The 24,069-nt window shown below is 46.2% G+C and overlaps 10 non-coding genes across 10 annotated transcripts; all 10 read right to left on the bottom strand.

The window, feature by feature from the left end:
- Positions 1 to 1,004: 1,004 nt before the first annotated feature.
- Positions 1,005 to 1,195, bottom strand: LOC141205193 (U2 spliceosomal RNA). The gene has a single exon (XR_012275965.1). It is a non-coding gene; the product is annotated as a U2 spliceosomal RNA (small nuclear RNA).
- Positions 1,196 to 2,317: 1,122 nt separating this feature from the next.
- Positions 2,318 to 2,514, bottom strand: LOC141205455 (U2 spliceosomal RNA). The gene has a single exon (XR_012276220.1). It is a non-coding gene; the product is annotated as a U2 spliceosomal RNA (small nuclear RNA).
- A 6,393-nt stretch (positions 2,515 to 8,907) lies between these two features.
- LOC141205192 (U2 spliceosomal RNA) lies at positions 8,908 to 9,098 on the bottom strand. The gene has a single exon (XR_012275964.1). It is a non-coding gene; the product is annotated as a U2 spliceosomal RNA (small nuclear RNA).
- Positions 9,099 to 15,182: 6,084 nt separating this feature from the next.
- LOC141205190 (U2 spliceosomal RNA) lies at positions 15,183 to 15,373 on the bottom strand. The gene has a single exon (XR_012275963.1). It is a non-coding gene; the product is annotated as a U2 spliceosomal RNA (small nuclear RNA).
- A 1,121-nt stretch (positions 15,374 to 16,494) lies between these two features.
- On the bottom strand, positions 16,495 to 16,685 carry LOC141205144 (U2 spliceosomal RNA). The gene has a single exon (XR_012275918.1). It is a non-coding gene; the product is annotated as a U2 spliceosomal RNA (small nuclear RNA).
- A 1,117-nt stretch (positions 16,686 to 17,802) lies between these two features.
- LOC141205369 (U2 spliceosomal RNA) lies at positions 17,803 to 17,993 on the bottom strand. The gene has a single exon (XR_012276136.1). It is a non-coding gene; the product is annotated as a U2 spliceosomal RNA (small nuclear RNA).
- A 1,121-nt stretch (positions 17,994 to 19,114) lies between these two features.
- Positions 19,115 to 19,305, bottom strand: LOC141205188 (U2 spliceosomal RNA). Its single transcript, XR_012275961.1, has one exon. It is a non-coding gene; the product is annotated as a U2 spliceosomal RNA (small nuclear RNA).
- A 1,117-nt stretch (positions 19,306 to 20,422) lies between these two features.
- On the bottom strand, positions 20,423 to 20,613 carry LOC141205368 (U2 spliceosomal RNA). The gene has a single exon (XR_012276135.1). It is a non-coding gene; the product is annotated as a U2 spliceosomal RNA (small nuclear RNA).
- Positions 20,614 to 21,734: 1,121 nt separating this feature from the next.
- On the bottom strand, positions 21,735 to 21,925 carry LOC141205187 (U2 spliceosomal RNA). Its single transcript, XR_012275960.1, has one exon. It is a non-coding gene; the product is annotated as a U2 spliceosomal RNA (small nuclear RNA).
- Positions 21,926 to 23,046: 1,121 nt separating this feature from the next.
- Positions 23,047 to 23,236, bottom strand: LOC141205471 (U2 spliceosomal RNA). The gene has a single exon (XR_012276233.1). It is a non-coding gene; the product is annotated as a U2 spliceosomal RNA (small nuclear RNA).
- Positions 23,237 to 24,069: the final 833 nt, after the last annotated feature.

Raw genomic sequence — 24,069 nt, 5'->3', positions numbered from 1 at the left:
TGCCTGCACTTTTCGGCTTGCTGCTGCTGCAATCCACGCGTTTTAGATCTGCATAACTCCACCTCTTTTAGCACAGTACCCTCAACCCCCGGCTGTTCCCACCCGCCTCAACACCGTTGGAAGGGAGGAGAACCAATTAAGGCGGGGGGGGGGGTGGAACGAGCAGCTGTCTACCCTTAGCAGGAGGGTTGCTGATTAATTACCTCTCCTGCTGCTGCTGCTGCTGGCTGTCCAGCAGCAGACTGAAGGTGGCTGCTGCTGTGCGCAGGTATATAAAGGCTCAGAGCCTATTATGACACGCGCAGCCAGCGTTCCATTGCCACATTCCGTCTACTGCAGGCGGGATACCTGGATGGCTGAATGTCACTGAGAAACTCACAGAGACCGCCATAAGCAACAGTTTAAAAGAATGCCACAGACTAATCAACCAAACTTTTTGGGTTGGTTTCTCTTTTATAGTCTGCAGGCATTAAATGAAAGAAGTCAGTGTTCCAGCAGAGGGAGACAACGTTTCAGAAAAGGCATTGTAGCAAACCAAAAAAGAAATTTTAAGCGCAGCAGAGTAACCAGCTCACATACCTGTTAGCTCAGGTGAGTTTAAAAGGCTGCTGTTGATAACAAGGGCATTTGCTAAATAGATGGTGTGTGTGCAACAATATACTGAAAGGTCAATTATATTTTGCAGCTTATCACACCACCTGTAGTTATTTAGGTGAAAGCTCCAAAATGCTTGCCTAATATGTCTGTTTATCCAAAAGGAAGTATAGAGGGAGAGCTAGATAGATAGCATTGCATTACATTACATTACATGGCAATGCAATGCACAGTTGCTGAAGTTGAACCAAAATGAGCTTGTCATCTGGCTTCTGCAACTTTTAACATGAAAAATCCAATGAGGAGAAGAAAAGCAAAGCCAAAGAGTCCATTGCAAAATCCGACAAACAAGCAAAATGAACAAAAAGCATTGAATTCAATTCTTTCTGATTTTAGAAACTGCATTAAAGAAGGGGTGCACCGGTCCTGGAGATACTGCAATACCAGGTCAATGCGTGGAGTGGACAGAGCAAGCTCTTTTTCCATCTCCCTGTTCTAAAAATCCATTTAATATATGGTCCCCAGATAGGGGACGTATCAGATATTAAACTGATAAGAACAGATACTACACTTGATCTTAGCCAAAAGGCCGAGAAGCGATAACCAGAATTGGTTTCCGACTACGGTGCCACCCAAGGATTCTGAAAAGTCCATTTGTGGAGATGGCCACCTGGACTCCCATTAAGAAGACATGCTGTCAACCTCTAGATCCCTCACATGCCTGCACTTTTCGGCTTGCTGCTGCTGCAATCCACGCGTTTTAGATCTGCATAACTCCACCTCTTTTAGCACAGTACCCTCAACCCCCGGCTGTTCCCACCCGCCTCAACACCGTTGGAAGGGAGGAGAACCAATTAAGGCGGGGGGGGGGGGTGGAACGAGCAGCTGTCTACCCTTAGCAGGAGGGTTGCTGATTAATTACCTCTCCTGCTGCTGCTGCTGCTGGCTGTCCAGCAGCAGACTGAAGGTGGCTGCTGCTGTGCGCAGGTATATAAAGGCTCAGAGCCTATTATGACACGCGCAGCCAGCGTTCCATTGCCACATTCCGTCTACTGCAGGCGGGATACCTGGATGGCTGAATGTCACTGAGAAGCTCACAGAGACCGCCATAAGCAACAGTTTAAAAGAATGCCACAGACTAATCAACCAAACTTTTTGGGTTGGTTTCTCTTTTATAGTCTGCAGGCATTAAATGAAAGAAGTCAGTGTTCCAGCAGAGGGAGACAACGTTTCAGAAAAGGCATTGTAGCAAACCAAAAAAGAAATTTTAAGCGCAGCAGAGTAACCAGCTCACATACCTGTTAGCTCAGGTGAGTTTAAAAGGCTGCTGTTGATAACAAGGGCATTTGCTAAATAGATGGTGTGTGTGCAACAATATACTGAAAGGTCAATTATATTGTGCAGCTTATCTCACCACCTGTAGTTATTTAGGTGAAAGCTCCAAAATGCTTGCCTAATATGTCTGTTTATCCAAAAGGAAGTATAGAGGGAGAGCTAGATAGATAGCATTGCATTACATTACATTACATGGCAATGCAATGCACAGTTGCTGAAGTTGAACCAAAATGAGCTTGTCATCTGGCTTCTGCAACTTTTAACATGAAAAATCCAATGAGGAGAAGAAAAGCAAAGCCAAAGAGTCCATCCCAAAATCCGACAAACAAGCAAAATGAACAAAAAGCATTGAATTCAATTCTTTCTGATTTTAGAAACTGCATTAAAGAAGGGGTGCACCGGTCCTGGAGATACTGCAATACCAGGTCAATGCGTGGAGTGGACAGAGCAAGCTCTTTTTCCATCTCCCTGTTCTAAAAATCCATTTAATATATGGTCCCCAGATAGGGGACGTATCAGATATTAAACTGATAAGAACAGATTTTTTTTTAATTTGGCTATCCCCCACATGGGGATAAAAACCATTTATTTAAAATTTAACAAATTACAGAAATAAAACCATTACATCCACATTACACTTTCGGGACTTCAAAGAAAAATAAAAATTCCATCACAGCAAATTTTACAAGACTTCAAATATTCCATAGGTTAAAAAGCCATTTGCCTGCCAACGTTACATTCTTTTTCCTGTCCAATAAATAGTATATGTACATTTCACTTTTACAAAAGGCTAAAACATCATCTACTGGTAACATTTCATGTTTAAAAACAGCAATATTTCTAGCATTCCAGAGCGCTATCTTGGCACAATTCACTGTCTTCCACGCCATTATTTTTTGGTCCATTGTTGGGCATTCCAGAAGACCATATAACACTGATGCAAAATTAAAGTCCTTGAGGTCCACCATTTTCTCCAGCAGGGGGATTAATCTTCTCCAGAACTCTTTAGCAAAAGCACAAGTCCATAAAAGATGCTTCACTGTCTCTTCTTCTTGACAACCTTCTCTTGGGCAGATGGCAGACCTCACAAAACCTCTTCTGTACTGGAATGCCCGGCAAGGAAGACAGTGGTGTGCGCAGCTCCAAGACATGTCTTTCTGTACATTAAAAAGATAAGGGGCGTTAATCATTTTCCATATGTGTACAGTTTTGTCATCATCATAACGTTCAATATCACACAACGTCACATCAGTACTAATTTGTTTGAGTAGTGTCTTGCTGTTACATAGATCCCCTGTCTGTTTCTTATTCAAATTAAAATCAAGAATAATTTTCTTTAAAATCTCATAATGTGCAGGTAGGTTAAAAGCATAAGGAAAGGATAAAACCGTTTCAAACCAACCAAACCTTCTCATGAGAAAACCAGTGTTAAAACGCATAAAATAGGAAAGGTAATTATCTTTAAAAAGGGTTTTAAAACAGAAACAGAAAAAATGTATTAAAAGAAACTTATCTAAAACAGGGAAATCTTTCCCACCTTTAACCTTTGGCTTTGTCACAATTTCTCTTTTGAGTTTCTCCATTTTTGAGCCCCAAAAAAAGGTAAAACATACTTTTGTAATTCGTTTCAACAAATTTGTAGGAGGGGGGAACACCAAACTAAGATATAACAGGATAGGTAATATCACCATTTTTACAATCAGAACTTTACCTTCCATTGACAGCTTTCTCATATTCCACATGCAGATTTTCTGATTAATTTTCTGTGCTGCCGCATCCCAGCTATTAAAACCATTATTAGATTCATTAAAAGAAACACCTAAAATAGTGATGGAATCTGTAACTGCAATTGGTACATCATGTAAACGCATCCCCCCGACATTTAAAATATTACATTTAGTAAGATTAATTTTAAAACCGGAAACTGTACAAAAAGACTGAATTTGGCTTATCGTTTTTTGTATTGAAGGTACATCACATCCAAACACGGCTACATCATCCATATAGCTTACAACTTTAACTTGTAGACCGTTCCCTCCGGGTAAGGGTACTCCACATATTTGCTTATCCTGGCGTATTGTACATAAAAGGGGTTCTATAGCACATATAAAAAGCAGGGGGGACAAAGGGCAACCCTGCTTCACCCCTGATTTTAAAACTACCTCTTTTGTTTTAAAACCATTAAGTAAAATCTTACTCGTACAATCATTATAAAAAGCTTTAATAGACAATAAAAACCCACCCGGAATGCCCATTTTTTCTAAAACTTTAAAAAGATAAAAATGAGACACGCGGTCAAAAGCTTTCTCAAAATCCACCGCTAGGATTGACATCTTTGTCTTTCTGGTTTTTACATCTTCAATACAATCTTTCACCAGGTTTAAATTGTCCCAGATACTACGCCCAGGTACCCCGCATACCTGATTTGCATGAATTACTTTATGTATCACCTTTTTCAACCGATTTGCACAGATCTTAGCCATAATTTTGTAATCACTATTTAAAAGAGTTATCGGCCTCCAGTTTTTAAGATCCGTTTTGTCACCTTTTTTGTATAGTAGTGATACCTCACCTTTCTTCCATGAGTTGAGTAAAACCTTATTATTAAAAACTTCGGAAAACAAATTAAACAAATCATCTTTTAAAATATCATAAAAACTTATATAAAACTCTATGGGGATACCATCAGGGCCCGGCACTTTACCATTTTTAAAACTCTTCATGGTTTCTAAAATCTCTTCCTCAACTAGAGGTTGGGATAAAAAACTTTGGGCATCAGCATCTAGGGTGGACTTGATCTCCCCCAGGAAAGTGTGTATTAAATCATGGTCTACAGTTTTTACATTAAAAAGATCATTAAAATAGACATTTACCTTATCCAATATAACGTTGATATTATTATCTCCATCTATGTTATCAATTATTGTTTTTGTCTGTTTGTTTTTCTTAAAAAAATACCTGGAACAAGTCTCATCCTCTTCTACGTGTTTTACCTTTGAACGAAAAATCAGTTCTTTTCCTTTTTGTTCCAACCACTTTGAAATTTCTCCTTTAAGACTCAATATATCATTACCTACATCCAGACCATTGTCTTTGAATTTGTACAATGTCTGTAACCTGATATTAAGAAAATTATAGATCTCAAACTTTTCTTTAGCTTTTTGTATGCTTTTCTTAATAAAGAAATCTTTAATGCTTATTTTCATTCTATCCCACCAGGAGCTAAAAGAAATATTGGGGTTTTTCCTTTTTCTACACTTTACATAAAACTCAATAAAATCCGATAAAATTTGTGGATCTTTTAAAAGGGACACATTCAATTTCCAAGATTTCTTACCACATTTCTTCTTTCCATTAATCCTCACTCTAAAAGATAAAACCTTGTGATCTGAGAGAATATTAGTTAAAACTTCACATTTCACTGGCAGTATTTTTTCTGAACCTAAAACAAAATCTATCCTGGAGCTACATGTAGAATTGCTCCAGGTGAAACCAGCGTCTATAGGGCTATCCTTGTTACATTCTTTATACACATCAGTTAATTTACAATCATTTATAATATTGCTTAACATTCCAGACGTTTTGTCATAATTTCTACTCACGGAACCGGAGCGTCGGCTTTCGCCTTTTAAAATACAATTAAAATCACCTGCCAGGATAAAAGGTTCAGAAATGTTAATAAATAAAGGTAAAATTTCCAGCATATCAGCCCTTTCATTTTTATCAGGTGACCCATAAAAATTTAAAAACTGCCATCTTGTCCCATCAATAAAAGCCTTAACTAAAAGAATACGACCCGGTAAAATATCTTGGATAAAATCAATAGACACATTTCCCTTAAAAAGTATAGCTACCCCGGCTGATCCAGTTGCATTTGATCCAGACCAGACCGATGGACCATGTTTCCACTCTTCCTTATATTTTTTGTAAGAAATCTTATGAGGGATATGACATTCTTGTAAAAAGAAAACAGAAGCTGTAAAACAGGTTAAAAAATGTAAAACAGTAGCTCTTCTGGTCTTGGATCCTATGCCTCTCACATTGAGGGAAACACCACTAATGTCAGCCATCATAACAAATGGTTAGGAAGAAACAAAAACTGAACTTTACCTATCCGATGGACGGATCAGACCACTTGGACTTTCACCAACGCCCTCTTCTGAATCCACCGTTATCAAAGAGTCTTCATCATCGGAGAAGGAACATTCACTTAAATTAAGACCCGACGCTACTGGGGTGTAGCTCGGAAGGATATTGAGAGAAAGGTTACACTGGGTCTCCATAGGCTGACCATTTAGGTCCTCATCAGGTGGGTCTCCGAGAGGCTCCGCACTCCCCTGCTGACCCGCAGAGGGTCGTAACACAAGGGCAGGCTGCGCACATGGCGGAGCCTCAGAGTCCCCGGAGGCAGCCAGGTTCGGGGCCCCACCTGGGGCAGCAGAGCCCCGGGACCTCGGGATTCCAGAGTCTACACCCCCGTGAGGGGATGTATCCATCTCCTCCCTATTAGCCACCTCCACGGAACCATTATTTTTCTTATTATGAGACCTCACCAAATGCCACGTACCGCCCTCGCTCTCGTGAGACCCAGTGGGAATTTTGGGCTCGGTGTCAGCCTTTTGGCGCTCTTTTTTGGCCTTACCGACCGCCCCTTTATGATCTTTCTCAGCCTTCCTTTTAGCCTCCTTATGGTCTTTCAGCCAGCTCCTGGGCTCCTGTGAGTTACCTGTCATTGACTCGGAGGGATTGTTACTAGTCGAAGCGCCCTTATCACCTCCCGAGGCTCCAGGTTGCTGTTCCTCCTCCTGAGGGGTGGTCTGATTGGCCCGTCCATTCCCGGATGTCTTGGACTTCTCCTTTTGTTTTTGTTCATCCTCTCTGAACCTGTGAGGGCAAGAAAAATAGAAATGACCAGGTGTCCGACAAAAAGAGCATTTTTTTTCATTTGGGCACTCCTTTGTGTCATGTTCAGTACTGGCACAATTTCTACAAGTGGCACCACAACTATCCTTAGAGTGCCCATAGAGACCACAATACCTACAGAAAAGTGGCATTCCTGAGAAAAAAAAATCCCCATTAGTTTGCCCTATTTTAAATCGTGCTGGAGGAAGTCTCACACCTCCAGGGAATTTTGGGTCTCTTTCACATTTTACTAAAAACTTCCATTTTGAGGTCCAGATGTTAAACTCATTCAACACTTTCCCAATCAATTTCACACTTTTAAAATAAACTGACAAAAAGGAAATAACCTCTGGTGCCGTTATGAAGGGTGAGAAGATTTTCACAACCACCATCTTTACCTCATCCAGGACGTGCTCGATAATCTGAATCCCTTTTAGACCAGGGCTATTTTCTACCGACTTAACTCTGGACAAAACATCTTTGAAAATACCTTCGCCAGTAAAGGTTACATCATAGTCTCCACGTCGAGGATAATCCTGGATAGAAAGGATTTAGTTGGTTCTGACGTGGAGCAGTTTCTCAAGCACGTCCTGGACTACATATCCCAGATTCCGCATATCGGAACCACCAGCCGTAAAGCGGACCCTTATGGTGTTCTTGAGCCTCGCATATAGAGGCATGAGGTTGGGGTCAACCTCCATGGTATGGCGCAACAAAATGCAAATTGCAACCGCCTGCAATCTGCGCCTTCAGAGCTTTGTGATAAAGCACCTGAAGGCTGGGGGATCGCTGCCCGTTACCCTAGGACTAATCCCTCTCCCTAATAGCAGCAGGCAGGTGAAGCCCACCGAAGTGGACGATCCTGCCAGGCCAAGGAGAGGGGTACCTGAGTGCCCTTCAACTGAAACCTCCTGCTGTGAAGCACTTGGTCTCAGCCAAAAGGCCGAGAAGCGATAACCAGAATTGGTTTCCGACTACGGTGCCACCCAAGGATTCTGAAAAGTCCATTTGTGGAGATGGCCACCTGGACTCCCGTTAAGAAGACATGCTGTCAACCTCTAGATCCCTCACATGCCTGCACTTTTCGGCTTGCTGCTGCTGCAATCCACGCGTTTTAGATCTACATAACTCCACCTCTTTTAGCACAGTACCCTCATCCCCCGGCTGTTCCCACCCGCCTCAACACCGTTGGAAGGGAGGAGAACCAATTAAGGCGGGGGGGGGGGTGGAACGAGCAGCTGTCTACCCTTAGCAGGAGGGTTGCTGATTAATTACCTCTCCTGCTGCTGCTGCTGCTGGCTGTCCAGCAGCAGACTGAAGGTGGCTGCTGCTGTGCGCAGGTATATAAAGGCTCAGAGCCTATTATGACACGCGCAGCCAGCGTTCCATTGCCACATTCCGTCTACTGCAGGCGGGATACCTGGATGGCTGAATGTCACTGAGAAGCTCACAGAGACCGCCATAAGCAACAGTTTAAAAGAATGCCACAGACTAATCAACCAAACTTTTTGGGTTGGTTTCTCTTTTATAGTCTGCAGGCATTAAATGAAAGAAGTCAGTGTTCCAGCAGAGGGAGACAACGTTTCAGAAAAGGCATTGTAGCAAACCAAAAAAGAAATTTTAAGCGCAGCAGAGTAACCAGCTCACATACCTGTTAGCTCAGGTGAGTTTAAAAGGCTGCTGTTGATAACAAGGGCATTTGCTAAATAGATGGTGTGTGTGCAACAATATACTGAAAGGTCAATTATATTGTGCAGCTTATCTCACCACCTGTAGTTATTTAGGTGAAAGCTCCAAAATGCTTGCCTAATATGTCTGTTTATCCAAAAGGAAGTATAGAGGGAGAGCTAGATAGATAGCATTGCATTACATTACATTACATGGCAATGCAATGCACAGTTGCTGAAGTTGAACCAAAATGAGCTTGTCATCTGGCTTCTGCAACTTTTAACATGAAAAATCCAATGAGGAGAAGAAAAGCAAAGCCAAAGAGTCCATCCCAAAATCCGACAAACAAGCAAAATGAACAAAAAGCATTGAATTCAATTCTTTCTGATTTTAGAAACTGCATTAAAGAAGGGGTGCACCGGTCCTGGAGATACTGCAATACCAGGTCAATGCGTGGAGTGGACAGAGCAAGCTCTTTTTCCATCTCCCTGTTCTAAAAATCCATTTAATATATGGTCCCCAGATAGGGGACGTATCAGATATTAAACTGATAAGAACAGATACTACACTTGATCTTAGCCAAAAGGCCGAGAAGCGATAACCAGAATTGGTTTCCGACTACGGTGCCACCCAAGGATTCTGAAAAGTCCATTTGTGGAGATGGCCACCTGGACTCCCGTTAAGAAGACATGCTGTCAACCTCTAGATCCCTCACATGCCTGCACTTTTCGGCTTGCTGCTGCTGCAATCCACGCGTTTTAGATCTGCATAACTCCACCTCTTTTAGCACAGTACCCTCAACCCCCGGCTGTTCCCACCCGCCTCAACACCGTTGGAAGGGAGGAGAACCAATTAAGGCGGGGGGGGGGTGGAACGAGCAGCTGTCTACCCTTAGCAGGAGGGTTGCTGATTAATTACCTCTCCTGCTGCTGCTGCTGCTGGCTGTCCAGCAGCAGACTGAAGGTGGCTGCTGCTGTGCGCAGGTATATAAAGGCTCAGAGCCTATTATGACACGCGCAGCCAGCGTTCCATTGCCACATTCCGTCTACTGCAGGCGGGATACCTGGATGGCTGAATGTCACTGAGAAGCTCACAGAGACCGCCATAAGCAACAGTTTAAAAGAATGCCACAGACTAATGTAGCACCCTGAGGATTCGGCTGCTACAGGGGTATTGCACCTCAACCCAGAGGTGTGATATTCCACTCCCGGGTAAGGAAGGAGTGTGGAACTGAGCTCAGATAGACTGCATGCACTACATACATCCCATTCCAGAGGAGCAGGCCGACGGTACTCCCACTTAGAAATGTGCAGGTACAACCGAGCCTGTTCCTGGCTGGAGTGGGAGGGGGGTGGTACATCCCATGTAGTGTAGGGGCAGATAGGGGGAGCAGTCTGGGTAGTGATAGGAGCTCATTGGGTGCTGGTCACCTGAGCTCACACATAGAGGGATATATAAGGAGGGCACCAACTTAGATCAGGGTCAGACGCTGAGAACAAGTCAGTTGGAGAGAGAGAAGGAAACAGCAGCCCTGGAGAGAGAGAGAGGAGAAAGAAAGAGAAAGACCCAGAGGGGGAAGACTGAAGGGACCCAAGAACCCAAATTAGAGCACCGGGTGAGGAGTCAGCAAGAGGGTACCGGAACCCAAGCTGGTGGGGGCAAAAACAATCCCCAGCCAGAGACCAGAGATCGTGGGCAGCGTTTACCACGGTCACCCACCACATTCACCCTGAAGGCAAACCACATGAAGGGTCAGGGAACCCAGGGCCAAGGGTGTCCCAAAAGAAGGCCCGAGGGAGCTGGACCTAGGTGAATCCCTGGTGGGGACGGCTGAAGAAAGGACAGAGGGAGAGCTCAGGGCCACGCTCCGGACTTGTTTGGGGGTTGGCTGGATCCAGGACCTGGTGGACGCAGCACGGCTCGGGTGGTCACTAGCAGCTGGAGTGACCGAAACATCAGCAGTAAGTAAACACCCTTAACTGCACAACCCGAGTCTGTCTTCATTGCCGGCTGCACCGCACCACCGCAACCCCCATCCTCTGCGCCTGTCCCCTCTGAGGCTATACCCCTCCCGTTGGGGGTTATCCCACCAAGCTGCACATCCACCATCAGCCTCAGCGGACCCTGCTGCAGCGGCGGCCACAGTGACCGCATCACAACGGGTGGCGTAGTCGACATAAAAGAACTTTAATAACATCTGTAGGACTGCCACATAACACTTAGCTTGACGCCCTGGGCACGGGACCGGGTCACAGCCGCTCGGAGACTACAACCCCCCATCCGATCCGGTGCCGGGTATTCCCCTCAAAAAGGAATATGTCCCAGGGGGCGCGTCAACTTTGGCGTAGTCGGCAGGATTACGTGCCCGCAACACCCGGGTACTGCGTGCCTGAAGAAAAGTGCAAGTTTACCTCAGAAAGAAGTCTCCCGCCGGTTCCGGAGGGTCCACGCCATCGGACTCCATCACCAGTCGTTTCCCGCCGATTGTCCGCCATTTCCAGCTTGTTCCCGCCATCTGCAGAGTTTCCCGCCACTGGGAAGCGATTCCCGCCAAAACCGCAGATTTCCCGCCTTGGAAGAGCAGCGGACGCCATTATGGGCGTGCCAAAGGAGGGCAAGAGGCCACCTCCCATCGTGGGCCAGGACAGAAAATGGCGCCAAAAGTGGAAACCGCCCCCACCAACAGAGACTGTGATGCTGGAGGTGTCTGTCAGCGTGAAAGAACTACCCCTGGAGCTGACAGTCACCGAGTTGCCCCGGGACCGCCCTCTAAGTGGGAGGAGACGAAAGAGGAGAGAAAAGATGGGTGTCGCTTGGAGCAGTCTGGAGCGAGCGCACCCGGAGGCAGGAAGCCTGGAAAGGAGCAGCAGAAAAGCTCACCCGGAGATGGAAAGAGAGCAGAACAGCACCGGCCCGCTGGCCAGGAGTCTGCTAGAGACCGAGGAAGGAGGGCAGAGCAGCACCGGCCCGCTGGCCAGGAGCCTGCCGGAAGCCGAGCAGAGCAGCACCGACCCGATGGTCAGGAGCCTGCTAGAGTCCACAACCCCGCTAGGTCTAGCGGAGATCCTAGCGCAGCTCCCCCGAGACCGGGAGTGTGCACAAACAGCCCTGGAGGGCCTCGCACGGAGGATGGCCCGGGTACAGCGGGAGATACTGGCGGAGTGGAGCCGGGAGATGGCTCAGCACGCAGAGACCAGTCAGCGGAGCACGCTACCCTGGAAGAGGAAGCAGACCGCCTCTGAGGATGGCGCAGGAGGACCCAAGGCCGGAGACGGCGCCGAGGAGGGAGCCGAACGCATGGAGGCAGGTAAAGGGGACGCCTATACCCCAAGCCGTGACACCGCTCACCTGCCCCAGCTCCCCGTCGCAGAGCCCGAAAGTCCCCCTGCTGTGCCCGTAGCCGCCAGGTCACCGCCATGGACTAGGCCCCGACCGGAAGCCGCCGCAGCGACCCCTGTGACGTCGCGCGCCCCGACCCGGAGCGTGACAAAGCAGGAAGTACCACCAGCCTGGTCGCAAGGCCTAGTACCTCCGGGCGCCGCACCACCAACAGCGCCCCCTACCTCCGCGGAGCCTCCGGCCTGGCCGCAAGGCCAGGTAGCCCAGGGCGCCGCCGTCCTAACGGTGCCCTTCACCTTCCAGGTGCCCCAGGCCTGGCCGCAAGGCCTGGGCAACCCGGGCGCCACCACCACCGCGCCCGCGCCCGCAATACCTAGGGTGCCACACCTGGGGGAGGACCTCTTCGGCCAGCTCACATGGCCGGACGGGCGGCCCTTCATCTGGCCCGAAGGGTACCCTGAGCTGGAGCGGCAGCAAAGACTAGGGCCCTTGTGTGAGCCCCTAATCCCGGCTCCGAAGCCCGTGGCTCGGGTCTCGCCTCCTCTAGCAGAAGCCCAATTCGTGTGGGACCCCACGGGAGAAGATTTGATGGGGTTCACCGGAGAAACTCGGGCAGCCGCAGCTGAACGTACAGAGTGTTGCCGTCAACAGCTGGCAGAGTTTAAGAGAGAACGGGAGGAGAGGCGGGTCAGAGAACAACAGGCCCAAATCCAGAGCGCGGAGCAGAAGAGCCGGACTAGGAGGAACCCCCGTGCAGCGCATTGTCCCCGCACCATCGGGACAGTGATAAAGTTCAACCCGCAGCATGGGTGGGGCTTTATTCGGGACCGTAACAACCGCGGTGACGTTTTTGTGACTCGCAGAGACGTCGAGTCCCACCTGCCGGAAGGTCACAAAGGCCGTGACCTCTACGTCGGAGACGAGGTCACTTTCACCCGGCACAAGTGTGCCAAAGGACCTTACGCCCTCCACGTACACCGCCTGACGGAGGAGGAGTTGCGGTGCGAGGAGGAGGAGCAAGAGGACCCGGACGGGTCTGAAGTAACAACCAGCTATAAGCAAAGAGCAGGAGGAAGACGCCGTTGAGTGCGGCAGAGCAGGTGTTGTAAATAGTTACCCAATCAGGGTATAAAGGAACTGGAACTGTTGTTGCTGCTAAAATAGTCCCCGTTGGGACCAGTGAACTGTTTTACCCGTTAACCCCTTCATCCTACAGGCTGAGGACTGTGAGCAGCCATTCCCTTCCCTCTACCTGGCCGAGGACTGAGAGCGGCCAACTTCCAACTTCCCTGTATATAGTTGCGCGTCCTAAAGCGCCCCCTACCGGTTTTATAGAAAGCCAGTTTTTTCTAAGAGACTGTCGCACTTTTCCCGGACACACGTTGCACAGTGTCCGGAGGAGGAACCAGAGACAAGAGAAGTCTACGAGAAAGTTTTATCTGATAAGATATGTTATATATATAATGTCTTATATGTTTTATATGTTAATATAAAAATTTTGTATGTTTTGGTGTTTTATGTCTTACAGCCCGAGGACGTGCTGTGATTTACCAGGGGGGAATGTAGCACCCTGAGGATTCGGCTGCTACAGGGGTATTGCACCTCAACCCAGAGGTGTGATATTCCACTCCCGGGTAAGGAAGGAGTGTGGAACTGAGCTCAGATAGACTGCATGCACTACATACATCCCATTCCAGAGGAGCAGGCCGACGGTACTCCCACTTAGAAATGTGCAGGTACAACCGAGCCTGTTCCTGGCTGGAGTGGGAGGGGGGTGGTACATCCCATGTAGTGTAGGGGCAGATAGGGGGAGCAGTCTGGGTAGTGATAGGAGCTCATTGGGTGCTGGTCACCTGAGCTCACACATAGAGGGATATATAAGGAGGGCACCAACTTAGATCAGGGTCAGACGCTGAGAACAAGTCAGTTGGAGAGAGAGAAGGAAACAGCAGCCCTGGAGAGAGAGAGAGGAGAAAGAAAGAGAAAGACCCAGAGGGGGAAGACTGAAGGGACCCAAGAACCCAAATTAGAGCACCGGGTGAGGAGTCAGCAAGAGGGTACCGGAACCCAAGCTGGTGGGGGCAAAAACAATCCCCAGCCAGAGACCGGAGATCGTGGGCAGCGTTTACCACGGTCACCCACCACATTCACCCTGAAGGCAAACCACATGAAGGGTCAGGGAACCCAGGGCCAAGGGTGTCCCAAAAGAAGGCCCGAGGGAGCTGGACCTAGGTGAATCCCTGGTGGGGACGGCTGAAGAAAGGACAGAGGGAGAGCTCAGGGCCACGCTCCGGACTTGTTTGGGGGTTGGCTGGATCCAGGACCTGGTGGACGCAGCACGGCTCGGGTGGTCACTAGCAGCTGGAGTGACCGAAACATCAGCAGTAAGTAAACACCCTTAACTGCACAACCCGAGTCTGTCTTCATTGCCGGCTGCACCGCACCACCGCAACCCCCATCCTCTGCGCCTGTCCCCTCTGAGGCTATACCCCTCCCGTTGGGGGTTATCCCACCAAGCTGCACATCCACCATCAGCCTCAGCGGACCCTGCTGCAGCGGCGGCCACAGTGACCGCATCACAACGGGTGGCGTAGTCGACATAAAAGAACTTTAATAACATCTGTAGGACTGCCACATAACACTTAGCTTGACGCCCTGGGCACGGGACCGGGTCACAGCCGCTCGGAGACTACAACCCCCCATCCGATCCGGTGCCGGGTATTCCCCTCAAAAAGGAATATGTCCCAGGGGGCGCGTCACTAATCAACCAAACTTTTTGGGTTGGTTTCTCTTTTATAGTCTGCAGGCATTAAATGAAAGAAGTCAGTGTTCCAGCAGAGGGAGACAACGTTTCAGAAAAGGCATTGTAGCAAACCAAAAAAGAAATTTTAAGCGCAGCAGAGTAACCAGCTCACATACCTGTTAGCTCAGGTGAGTTTAAAAGGCTGCTGTTGATAACAAGGGCATTTGCTAAATAGATGGTGTGTGTGCAACAATATACTGAAAGGTCAATTATATTGTGCAGCTTATCTCACCACCTGTAGTTATTTAGGTGAAAGCTCCAAAATGCTTGCCTAATATGTCTGTTTATCCAAAAGGAAGTATAGAGGGAGAGCTAGATAGATAGCATTGCATTACATTACATTACATGGCAATGCAATGCACAGTTGCTGAAGTTGAACCAAAATGAGCTTGTCATCTGGCTTCTGCAACTTTTAACATGAAAAATCCAATGAGGAGAAGAAAAGCAAAGCCAAAGAGTCCATCCCAAAATCCGACAAACAAGCAAAATGAACAAAAAGCATTGAATTCAATTCTTTCTGATTTTAGAAACTGCATTAAAGAAGGGGTGCACCGGTCCTGGAGATACTGCAATACCAGGTCAATGCGTGGAGTGGACAGAGCAAGCTCTTTTTCCATCTCCCTGTTCTAAAAATCCATTTAATATATGGTCCCCAGATAGGGGACGTATCAGATATTAAACTGATAAGAACAGATACTACACTTGATCTTAGCCAAAAGGCCGAGAAGCGATAACCAGAATTGGTTTCCGACTACGGTGCCACCCAAGGATTCTGAAAAGTCCATTTGTGGAGATGGCCACCTGGACTCCCGTTAAGAAGACATGCTGTCAACCTCTAGATCCCTCACATGCCTGCACTTTTCGGCTTGCTGCTGCTGCAATCCACGCGTTTTAGATCTGCATAACTCCACCTCTTTTAGCACAGTACCCTCAACCCCCGGCTGTTCCCACCCGCCTCAACACCGTTGGAAGGGAGGAGAACCAATTAAGGCGGGGGGGGGGGTGGAACGAGCAGCTGTCTACCCTTAGCAGGAGGGTTGCTGATTAATTACCTCTCCTGCTGCTGCTGCTGCTGGCTGTCCAGCAGCAGACTGAAGGTGGCTGCTGCTGTGCGCAGGTATATAAAGGCTCAGAGCCTATTATGACACGCGCAGCCAGCGTTCCATTGCCACATTCCGTCTACTGCAGGCGGGATACCTGGATGGCTGAATGTCACTGAGAAGCTCACAGAGACCGCCATAAGCAACAGTTTAAAAGAATGCCACAGACTAATCAACCAAACTTTTTGGGTTGGTTTCTCTTTTATAGTCTGCAGGCATTAAATGAAAGAAGTCAGTGTTCCAGCAGAGGGAGACAACGTTTCAGAAAAGGCATTGTAGCAAACCAAAAAAGAAATTTTAAGCGCAGCAGAGTAACCAGCTCACATACCTGTTAGCTCAGGTGAGTTTAAAAGGCTGCTGTTGATAACAAGGGCATTTGCTAAATAGATGGTGTGTGTGCAACAATATACTGAAAGGTCAATTATATTGTGCAGCTTATCTCACCACCTGTAGTTATTTAGGTGAAAGCTCCAAAATGCTTGCCTAATATGTCTGTTTATCCAAAAGGAAGTATAGAGGGAGAGCTAGATAGATAGCATTGCATTACATTACATTACATGGCAATGCAATGCACAGTTGCTGAAGTTGAACCAAAATGAGCTTGTCATCTGGCTTCTGCAACTTTTAACATGAAAAATCCAATGAGGAGAAGAAAAGCAAAGCCAAAGAGTCCATCCCAAAATCCGACAAACAAGCAAAATGAACAAAAAGCATTGAATTCAATTCTTTCTGATTTTAGAAACTGCATTAAAGAAGGGGTGCACCGGTCCTGGAGATACTGCAATACCAGGTCAATGCGTGGAGTGGACAGAGCAAGCTCTTTTTCCATCTCCCTGTTCTAAAAATCCATTTAATATATGGTCCCCAGATAGGGGACATATCAGATATTAAACTGATAAGAACAGATACTACACTTGATCTTAGCCAAAAGGCCGAGAAGCGATAACCAGAATTGGTTTCCGACTACGGTGCCACCCAAGGATTCTGAAAAGTCCATTTGTGGAGATGGCCACCTGGACTCCCGTTAAGAAGACATGCTGTCAACCTCTAGATCCCTCACATGCCTGCACTTTTCGGCTTGCTGCTGCTGCAATCCACGCGTTTTAGATCTGCATAACTCCACCTCTTTTAGCACAGTACCCTCAACCCCCGGCTGTTCCCACCCGCCTCAACACCGTTGGAAGGGAGGAGAACCAATTAAGGCGGGGGGGGGGTGGAACGAGCAGCTGTCTACCCTTAGCAGGAGGGTTGCTGATTAATTACCTCTCCTGCTGCTGCTGCTGGCTGTCCAGCAGCAGACTGAAGGTGGCTGCTGCTGTGCGCAGGTATATAAAGGCTCAGAGCCTATTATGACACGCGCAGCCAGCGTTCCATTGCCACATTCCGTCTACTGCAGGCGGGATACCTGGATGGCTGAATGTCACTGAGAAGCTCACAGAGACCGCCATAAGCAACAGTTTAAAAGAATGCCACAGACTAATCAACCAAACTTTTTGGGTTGGTTTCTCTTTTATAGTCTGCAGGCATTAAATGAAAGAAGTCAGTGTTCCAGCAGAGGGAGACAACGTTTCAGAAAAGGCATTGTAGCAAACCAAAAAAGAAATTTTAAGCGCAGCAGAGTAACCAGCTCACATACCTGTTAGCTCAGGTGAGTTTAAAAGGCTGCTGTTGATAACAAGGGCATTTGCTAAATAGATGGTGTGTATGCAACAATATACTGAAAGGTCAATTATATTGTGCAGCTTATCTCACCACCTGTAGTTATTTAGGTGAAAGCTCCAAAATGCTTGCCTAATATGTCTGTTTATCCAAAAGGAAGTATAGAGGGAGAGCTAGATAGATAGCATTGCATTACATTACATTACATGGCAATGCAATGCACAGTTGCTGAAGTTGAACCAAAATGAGCTTGTCATGTGGCTTCTGCAACTTTTAACATGAAAAATCCAATGAGGAGAAGAAAAGCAAAGCCAAAGAGTCCATCCCAAAATCCGACAAACAAGCAAAATGAACAAAAAGCATTGAATTCAATTCTTTCTGATTTTAGAAACTGCATTAAAGAAGGGGTGCACCGGTCCTGAAGATACTGCAATACCAGGTCAATGCGTGGAGTGGACAGAGCAAGCTCTTTTTCCATCTCCCTGTTCTAAAAATCCATTTAATATATGGTCCCCAGATAGGGGACGTATCAGATATTAAACTGATAAGAACAGATACTACACTTGATCTTAGCCAAAAGGCCGAGAAGCGATAACCAGAATTGGTTTCCGACTACGGTGCCACCCAAGGATTCTGAAAAGTCCATTTGTGGAGATGGCCACCTGGACTCCCGTTAAGAAGACATGCTGTCAACCTCTAGATCCCTCACATGCCTGCACTTTTCGGCTTGCTGCTGCTGCAATCCACGTGTTTTAGATCTGCATAACTCCACCTCTTTTAGCACAGTACCCTCAACCCCCGGCTGTTCCCACCCGCCTCAACACCGTTGGAAGGGAGGAGAACCAATTAAGGCGGGGGGGGGGGTGGAACGAGCAGCTGTCTACCCTTAGCAGGAGGGTTGCTGATTAATTACCTCTCCTGCTGCTGCTGCTGCTGGCTGTCCAGCAGCAGACTGAAGGTGGCTGCTGCTGTGCGCAGGTATATAAAGGCTCAGAGCCTATTATGACACGCGCAGCCAGCGTTCCATTGCCACATTCCGTCTACTGCAGGCGGGATACCTGGATGGCTGAATGTCACTGAGAAGCTCACAGAGACCGCCATAAGCAACAGTTTAAAAGAATGCCACAGACTAATCAACCAAACTTTTTGGGTTGGTTTCTCTTTTATAGTCTGCAGGCATTAAATGAAAGAAGTCAGTGTTCCAGCAGAGGGAGACAACGTTTCAGAAAAGGCATTGTAGCAAACCAAAAAAGAAATTTTAAGCGCAGCAGAGTAACCAGCTCACATACCTGTTAGCTCAGGTGAGTTTAAAAGGCTGCTGTTGATAACAAGGGCATTTGCTAAATAGATGGTGTGTGTGCAACAATATACTGAAAGGTCAATTATATTGTGCAGCTTATCTCACCACCTGTAGTTATTTAGGTGAAAGCTCCAAAATGCTTGCCTAATATGTCTGTTTATCCAAAAGGAAGTATAGAGGGAGAGCTAGATAGATAGCATTGCATTACATTACATTACATGGCAATGCAATGCACAGTTGCTGAAGTTGAACCAAAATGAGCTTGTCATCTGGCTTCTGCAACTTTTAACATGAAAAATCCAATGAGGAGAAGAAAAGCAAAGCCAAAGAGTCCATCCCAAAATCCGACAAACAAGCAAAATGAACAAAAAGCATTGAATTCAATTCTTTCTGATTTTAGAAACTGCATTAAAGAAGGGGTGCACCGGTCCTGGAGATACTGCAATACCAGGTCAATGCGTGGAGTGGACAGAGCAAGCTCTTTTTCCATCTCCCTGTTCTAAAAATCCATTTAATATATGGTCCCCAGATAGGGGACGTATCAGATATTAAACTGATAAGAACAGATACTACACTTGATCTTAGCCAAAAGGCCGAGAAGCGATAACCAGAATTGGTTTCCGACTACGGTGCCACCCAAGGATTCTGAAAAGTCCATTTGTGGAGATGGCCACCTGGACTCCCGTTAAGAAGACATGCTGTCAACCTCTAGATCCCTCACATGCCTGCACTTTTCGGCTTGCTGCTGCTGCAATCCACGCGTTTTAGATCTGCATAACTCCACCTCTTTTAGCACAGTACCCTCAACCCCCGGCTGTTCCCACCCGCCTCAACACCGTTGGAAGGGAGGAGAACCAATTAAGGCGGGGGGGGGGTGGAACGAGCAGCTGTCTACCCTTAGCAGGAGGGTTGCTGATTAATTACCTCTCCTGCTGCTGCTGCTGGCTGTCCAGCAGCAGACTGAAGGTGGCTGCTGCTGTGCGCAGGTATATAAAGGCTCAGAGCCTATTATGACACGCGCAGCCAGCGTTCCATTGCCACATTCCGTCTACTGCAGGCGGGATACCTGGATGGCTGAATGTCACTGAGAAGCTCACAGAGACCGCCATAAGCAACAGTTTAAAAGAATGCCACAGACTAATCAACCAAACTTTTTGGGTTGGTTTCTCTTTTATAGTCTGCAGGCATTAAATGAAAGAAGTCAGTGTTCCAGCAGAGGGAGACAACGTTTCAGAAAAGGCATTGTAGCAAACCAAAAAAGAAATTTTAAGCGCAGCAGAGTAACCAGCTCACATACCTGTTAGCTCAGGTGAGTTTAAAAGGCTGCTGTTGATAACAAGGGCATTTGCTAAATAGATGGTGTGTATGCAACAATATACTGAAAGGTCAATTATATTGTGCAGCTTATCTCACCACCTGTAGTTATTTAGGTGAAAGCTCCAAAATGCTTGCCTAATATGTCTGTTTATCCAAAAGGAAGTATAGAGGGAGAGCTAGATAGATAGCATTGCATTACATTACATTACATGGCAATGCAATGCACAGTTGCTGAAGTTGAACCAAAATGAGCTTGTCATGTGGCTTCTGCAACTTTTAACATGAAAAATCCAATGAGGAGAAGAAAAGCAAAGCCAAAGAGTCCATCCCAAAATCCGACAAACAAGCAAAATGAACAAAAAGCATTGAATTCAATTCTTTCTGATTTTAGAAACTGCATTAAAGAAGGGGTGCACCGGTCCTGAAGATACTGCAATACCAGGTCAATGCGTGGAGTGGACAGAGCAAGCTCTTTTTCCATCTCCCTGTTCTAAAAATCCATTTAATATATGGTCCCCAGATAGGGGACGTATCAGATATTAAACTGATAAGAACAGATACTACACTTGATCTTAGCCAAAAGGCCGAGAAGCGATAACCAGAATTGGTTTCCGACTACGGTGCCACCCAAGGATTCTGAAAAGTCCATTTGTGGAGATGGCCACCTGGACTCCCGTTAAGAAGACATGCTGTCAACCTCTAGATCCCTCACATGCCTGCACTTTTCGGCTTGCTGCTGCTGCAATCCACGTGTTTTAGATCTGCATAACTCCACCTCTTTTAGCACAGTACCCTCAACCCCCGGCTGTTCCCACCCGCCTCAACACCGTTGGAAGGGAGGAGAACCAATTAAGGCGGGGGGGGGGGTGGAACGAGCAGCTGTCTACCCTTAGCAGGAGGGTTGCTGATTAATTACCTCTCCTGCTGCTGCTGCTGCTGGCTGTCCAGCAGCAGACTGAAGGTGGCTGCTGCTGTGCGCAGGTATATAAAGGCTCAGAGCCTATTATGACACGCGCAGCCAGCGTTCCATTGCCACATTCCGTCTACTGCAGGCGGGATACCTGGATGGCTGAATGTCACTGAGAAGCTCACAGAGACCGCCATAAGCAACAGTTTAAAAGAATGCCACAGACTAATCAACCAAACTTTTTGGGTTGGTTTCTCTTTTATAGTCTGCAGGCATTAAATGAAAGAAGTCAGTGTTCCAGCAGAGGGAGACAACGTTTCAGAAAAGGCATTGTAGCAAACCAAAAAAGAAATTTTAAGCGCAGCAGAGTAACCAGCTCACATACCTGTTAGCTCAGGTGAGTTTAAAAGGCTGCTGTTGATAACAAGGGCATTTGCTAAATAGATGGTGTGTGTGCAACAATATACTGAAAGGTCAATTATATTGTGCAGCTTATCTCACCACCTGTAGTTATTTAGGTGAAAGCTCCAAAATGCTTGCCTAATATGTCTGTTTATCCAAAAGGAAGTATAGAGGGAGAGCTAGATAGATAGCATTGCATTACATTACATTACATGGCAATGCAATGCACAGTTGCTGAAGTTGAACCAAAATGAGCTTGTCATCTGGCTTCTGCAACTTTTAACATGAAAAATCCAATGAGGAGAAGAAAAGCAAAGCCAAAGAGTCCATCCCAAAATCCGACAAACAAGCAAAATGAACAAAAAGCATTGAATTCAATTCTTTCTGATTTTAGAAACTGCATTAAAGAAGGGGTGCACCGGTCCTGGAGATACTGCAATACCAGGTCAATGCGTGGAGTGGACAGAGCAAGCTCTTTTTCCATCTCCCTGTTCTAAAAATCCATTTAATATATGGTCCCCAGATAGGGGACGTATCAGATATTAAACTGATAAGAACAGATACTACACTTGATCTTAGCCAAAAGGCCGAGAAGCGATAACCAGAATTGGTTTCCGACTACGGTGCCACCCAAGGATTCTGAAAAGTCCATTTGTGGAGATGGCCACCTGGACTCCCGTTAAGAAGACATGCTGTCAACCTCTAGATCCCTCACATGCCTGCACTTTTCGGCTTGCTGCTGCTGCAATCCACGCGTTTTAGATCTGCATAACTCCACCTCTTTTAGCACAGTACCCTCAACCCCCGGCTGTTCCCACCCGCCTCAACACCGTTGGAAGGGAGGAGAACCAATTAAGGCGGGGGGGGGGGTGGAACGAGCAGCTGTCTACCCTTAGCAGGAGGGTTGCTGATTAATTACCTCTCCTGCTGCTGCTGCTGCTGGCTGTCCAGCAGCAGACTGAAGGTGGCTGCTGCTGTGCGCAGGTATATAAAGGCTCAGAGCCTATTATGACACGCGCAGCCAGCGTTCCATTGCCACATTCCGTCTACTGCAGGCGGGATACCTGGATGGCTGAATGTCACTGAGAAGCTCACAGAGACCGCCATAAGCAACAGTTTAAAAGAATGCCACAGACTAATCAACCAAACTTTTTGGGTTGGTTTCTCTTTTATAGTCTGCAGGCATTAAATGAAAGAAGTCAGTGTTCCAGCAGAGGGAGACAACGTTTCAGAAAAGGCATTGTAGCAAACCAAAAAAGAAATTTTAAGCGCAGCAGAGTAACCAGCTCACATACCTGTTAGCTCAGGTGAGTTTAAAAGGCTGCTGTTGATAACAAGGGCATTTGCTAAATAGATGGTGTGTGTGCAACAATATACTGAAAGGTCAATTATATTGTGCAGCTTATCTCACCACCTGTAGTTATTTAGGTGAAAGCTCCAAAATGCTTGCCTAATATGTCTGTTTATCCAAAAGGAAGTATAGAGGGAGAGCTAGATAGATAGCATTGCATTACATTACATTACATGGCAATGCAATGCACAGTTGCTGAAGTTGAACCAAAATGAGCTTGTCATCTGGCTTCTGCAACTTTTAACATGAAAAATCCAATGAGGAGAAGAAAAGCAAAGCCAAAGAGTCCATCCCAAAATCCGACAAACAAGCAAAATGAACAAAAAGCATTGAATTCAATTCTTTCTGATTTTAGAAACTGCATTAAAGAAGTGGTGCACCGGTCCTGGAGATACTGCAATACCAGGTCAATGCGTGGAGTGGACAGAGCAAGCTCTTTTTCCATCTCCCTGTTCTAAAAATCCATTTAATATATGGTCCCCAGATAGGGGACGTATCAGATATTAAACTGATAAGAACAGATTTTTTTTTTTAATTTGGCTATCCCCTGCAGAGGGATAAAACCGTTTATTAAAATTTTAACAAATTACAAGCATAATTACACAAATACCAAACGTTAAGACAAGTGAAATTTCCAAAACAAAAAAATACAAAGATTTTAAATAATTAGGTTCCATTGGTCAACAAGCCATTTTTTGGAAATATGTATATTCTTCTTTTTGTCAATTAAATAATAAGTATACATTTCACATAAACATAAACTTAAAACATCATTCACTGATAAAACATCTTGTTTAAAAATAGCAATGTTGCGCGCTTTCCAGAGAGATGACTTGGCGCAGTTCACTGTCTTCCAAGCCATTGTTTACTGGTCCATTGTGGGGCATTCCATAAGTCCGTATAGCACAGTTTTATATGTAAAGTCCTTGAGGTCTGCCACCCTTTCCAGTAGGGGGAGCAGTCTTCTCCAGAAATCCTTTGCAAAATTACATGTCCATAATAGATGTTCCACCGTTTCCTCGTCTTGGCATCCGGCTCTTGGGCAGATGGCAGACCTCACAAATCCTCTTCTGTATTGGAATGCCCGGCAAGGAAGACAGCGGTGCATGCAACTCCAAGCCAGATCTCTCTGTTCATTAAAAAGATAAAAAACGTTAATCATTTTCCAGATAGACATAGATTTGTCATCATCATATCTGTCAACATTACATATTTCCTCACTTTTACGTATTTCTTTAATTAGTTTCTTACTATTTCTTAATTCCTCTATTTTCTTAGTCCCTAAATTAAAATCGGACACTATTTTCCTTAAAATCTCATAATGCGTCGACAAATTAAAAGCATGGGGCACAGATATATTAACTTCATACCATCCAAACTTTCTCATAAAAA

This window comes from Phyllobates terribilis, unplaced genomic scaffold (assembly GCF_046119375.1).
Source record: "Phyllobates terribilis strain yellow unplaced genomic scaffold, ASM4611937v1 Scaffold_138__1_contigs__length_4804227, whole genome shotgun sequence".
Lineage (NCBI taxonomy): Eukaryota > Metazoa > Chordata > Amphibia > Anura > Dendrobatidae > Phyllobates > Phyllobates terribilis.
This window is presented reverse-complemented; position numbering and strand designations above follow the sequence as displayed.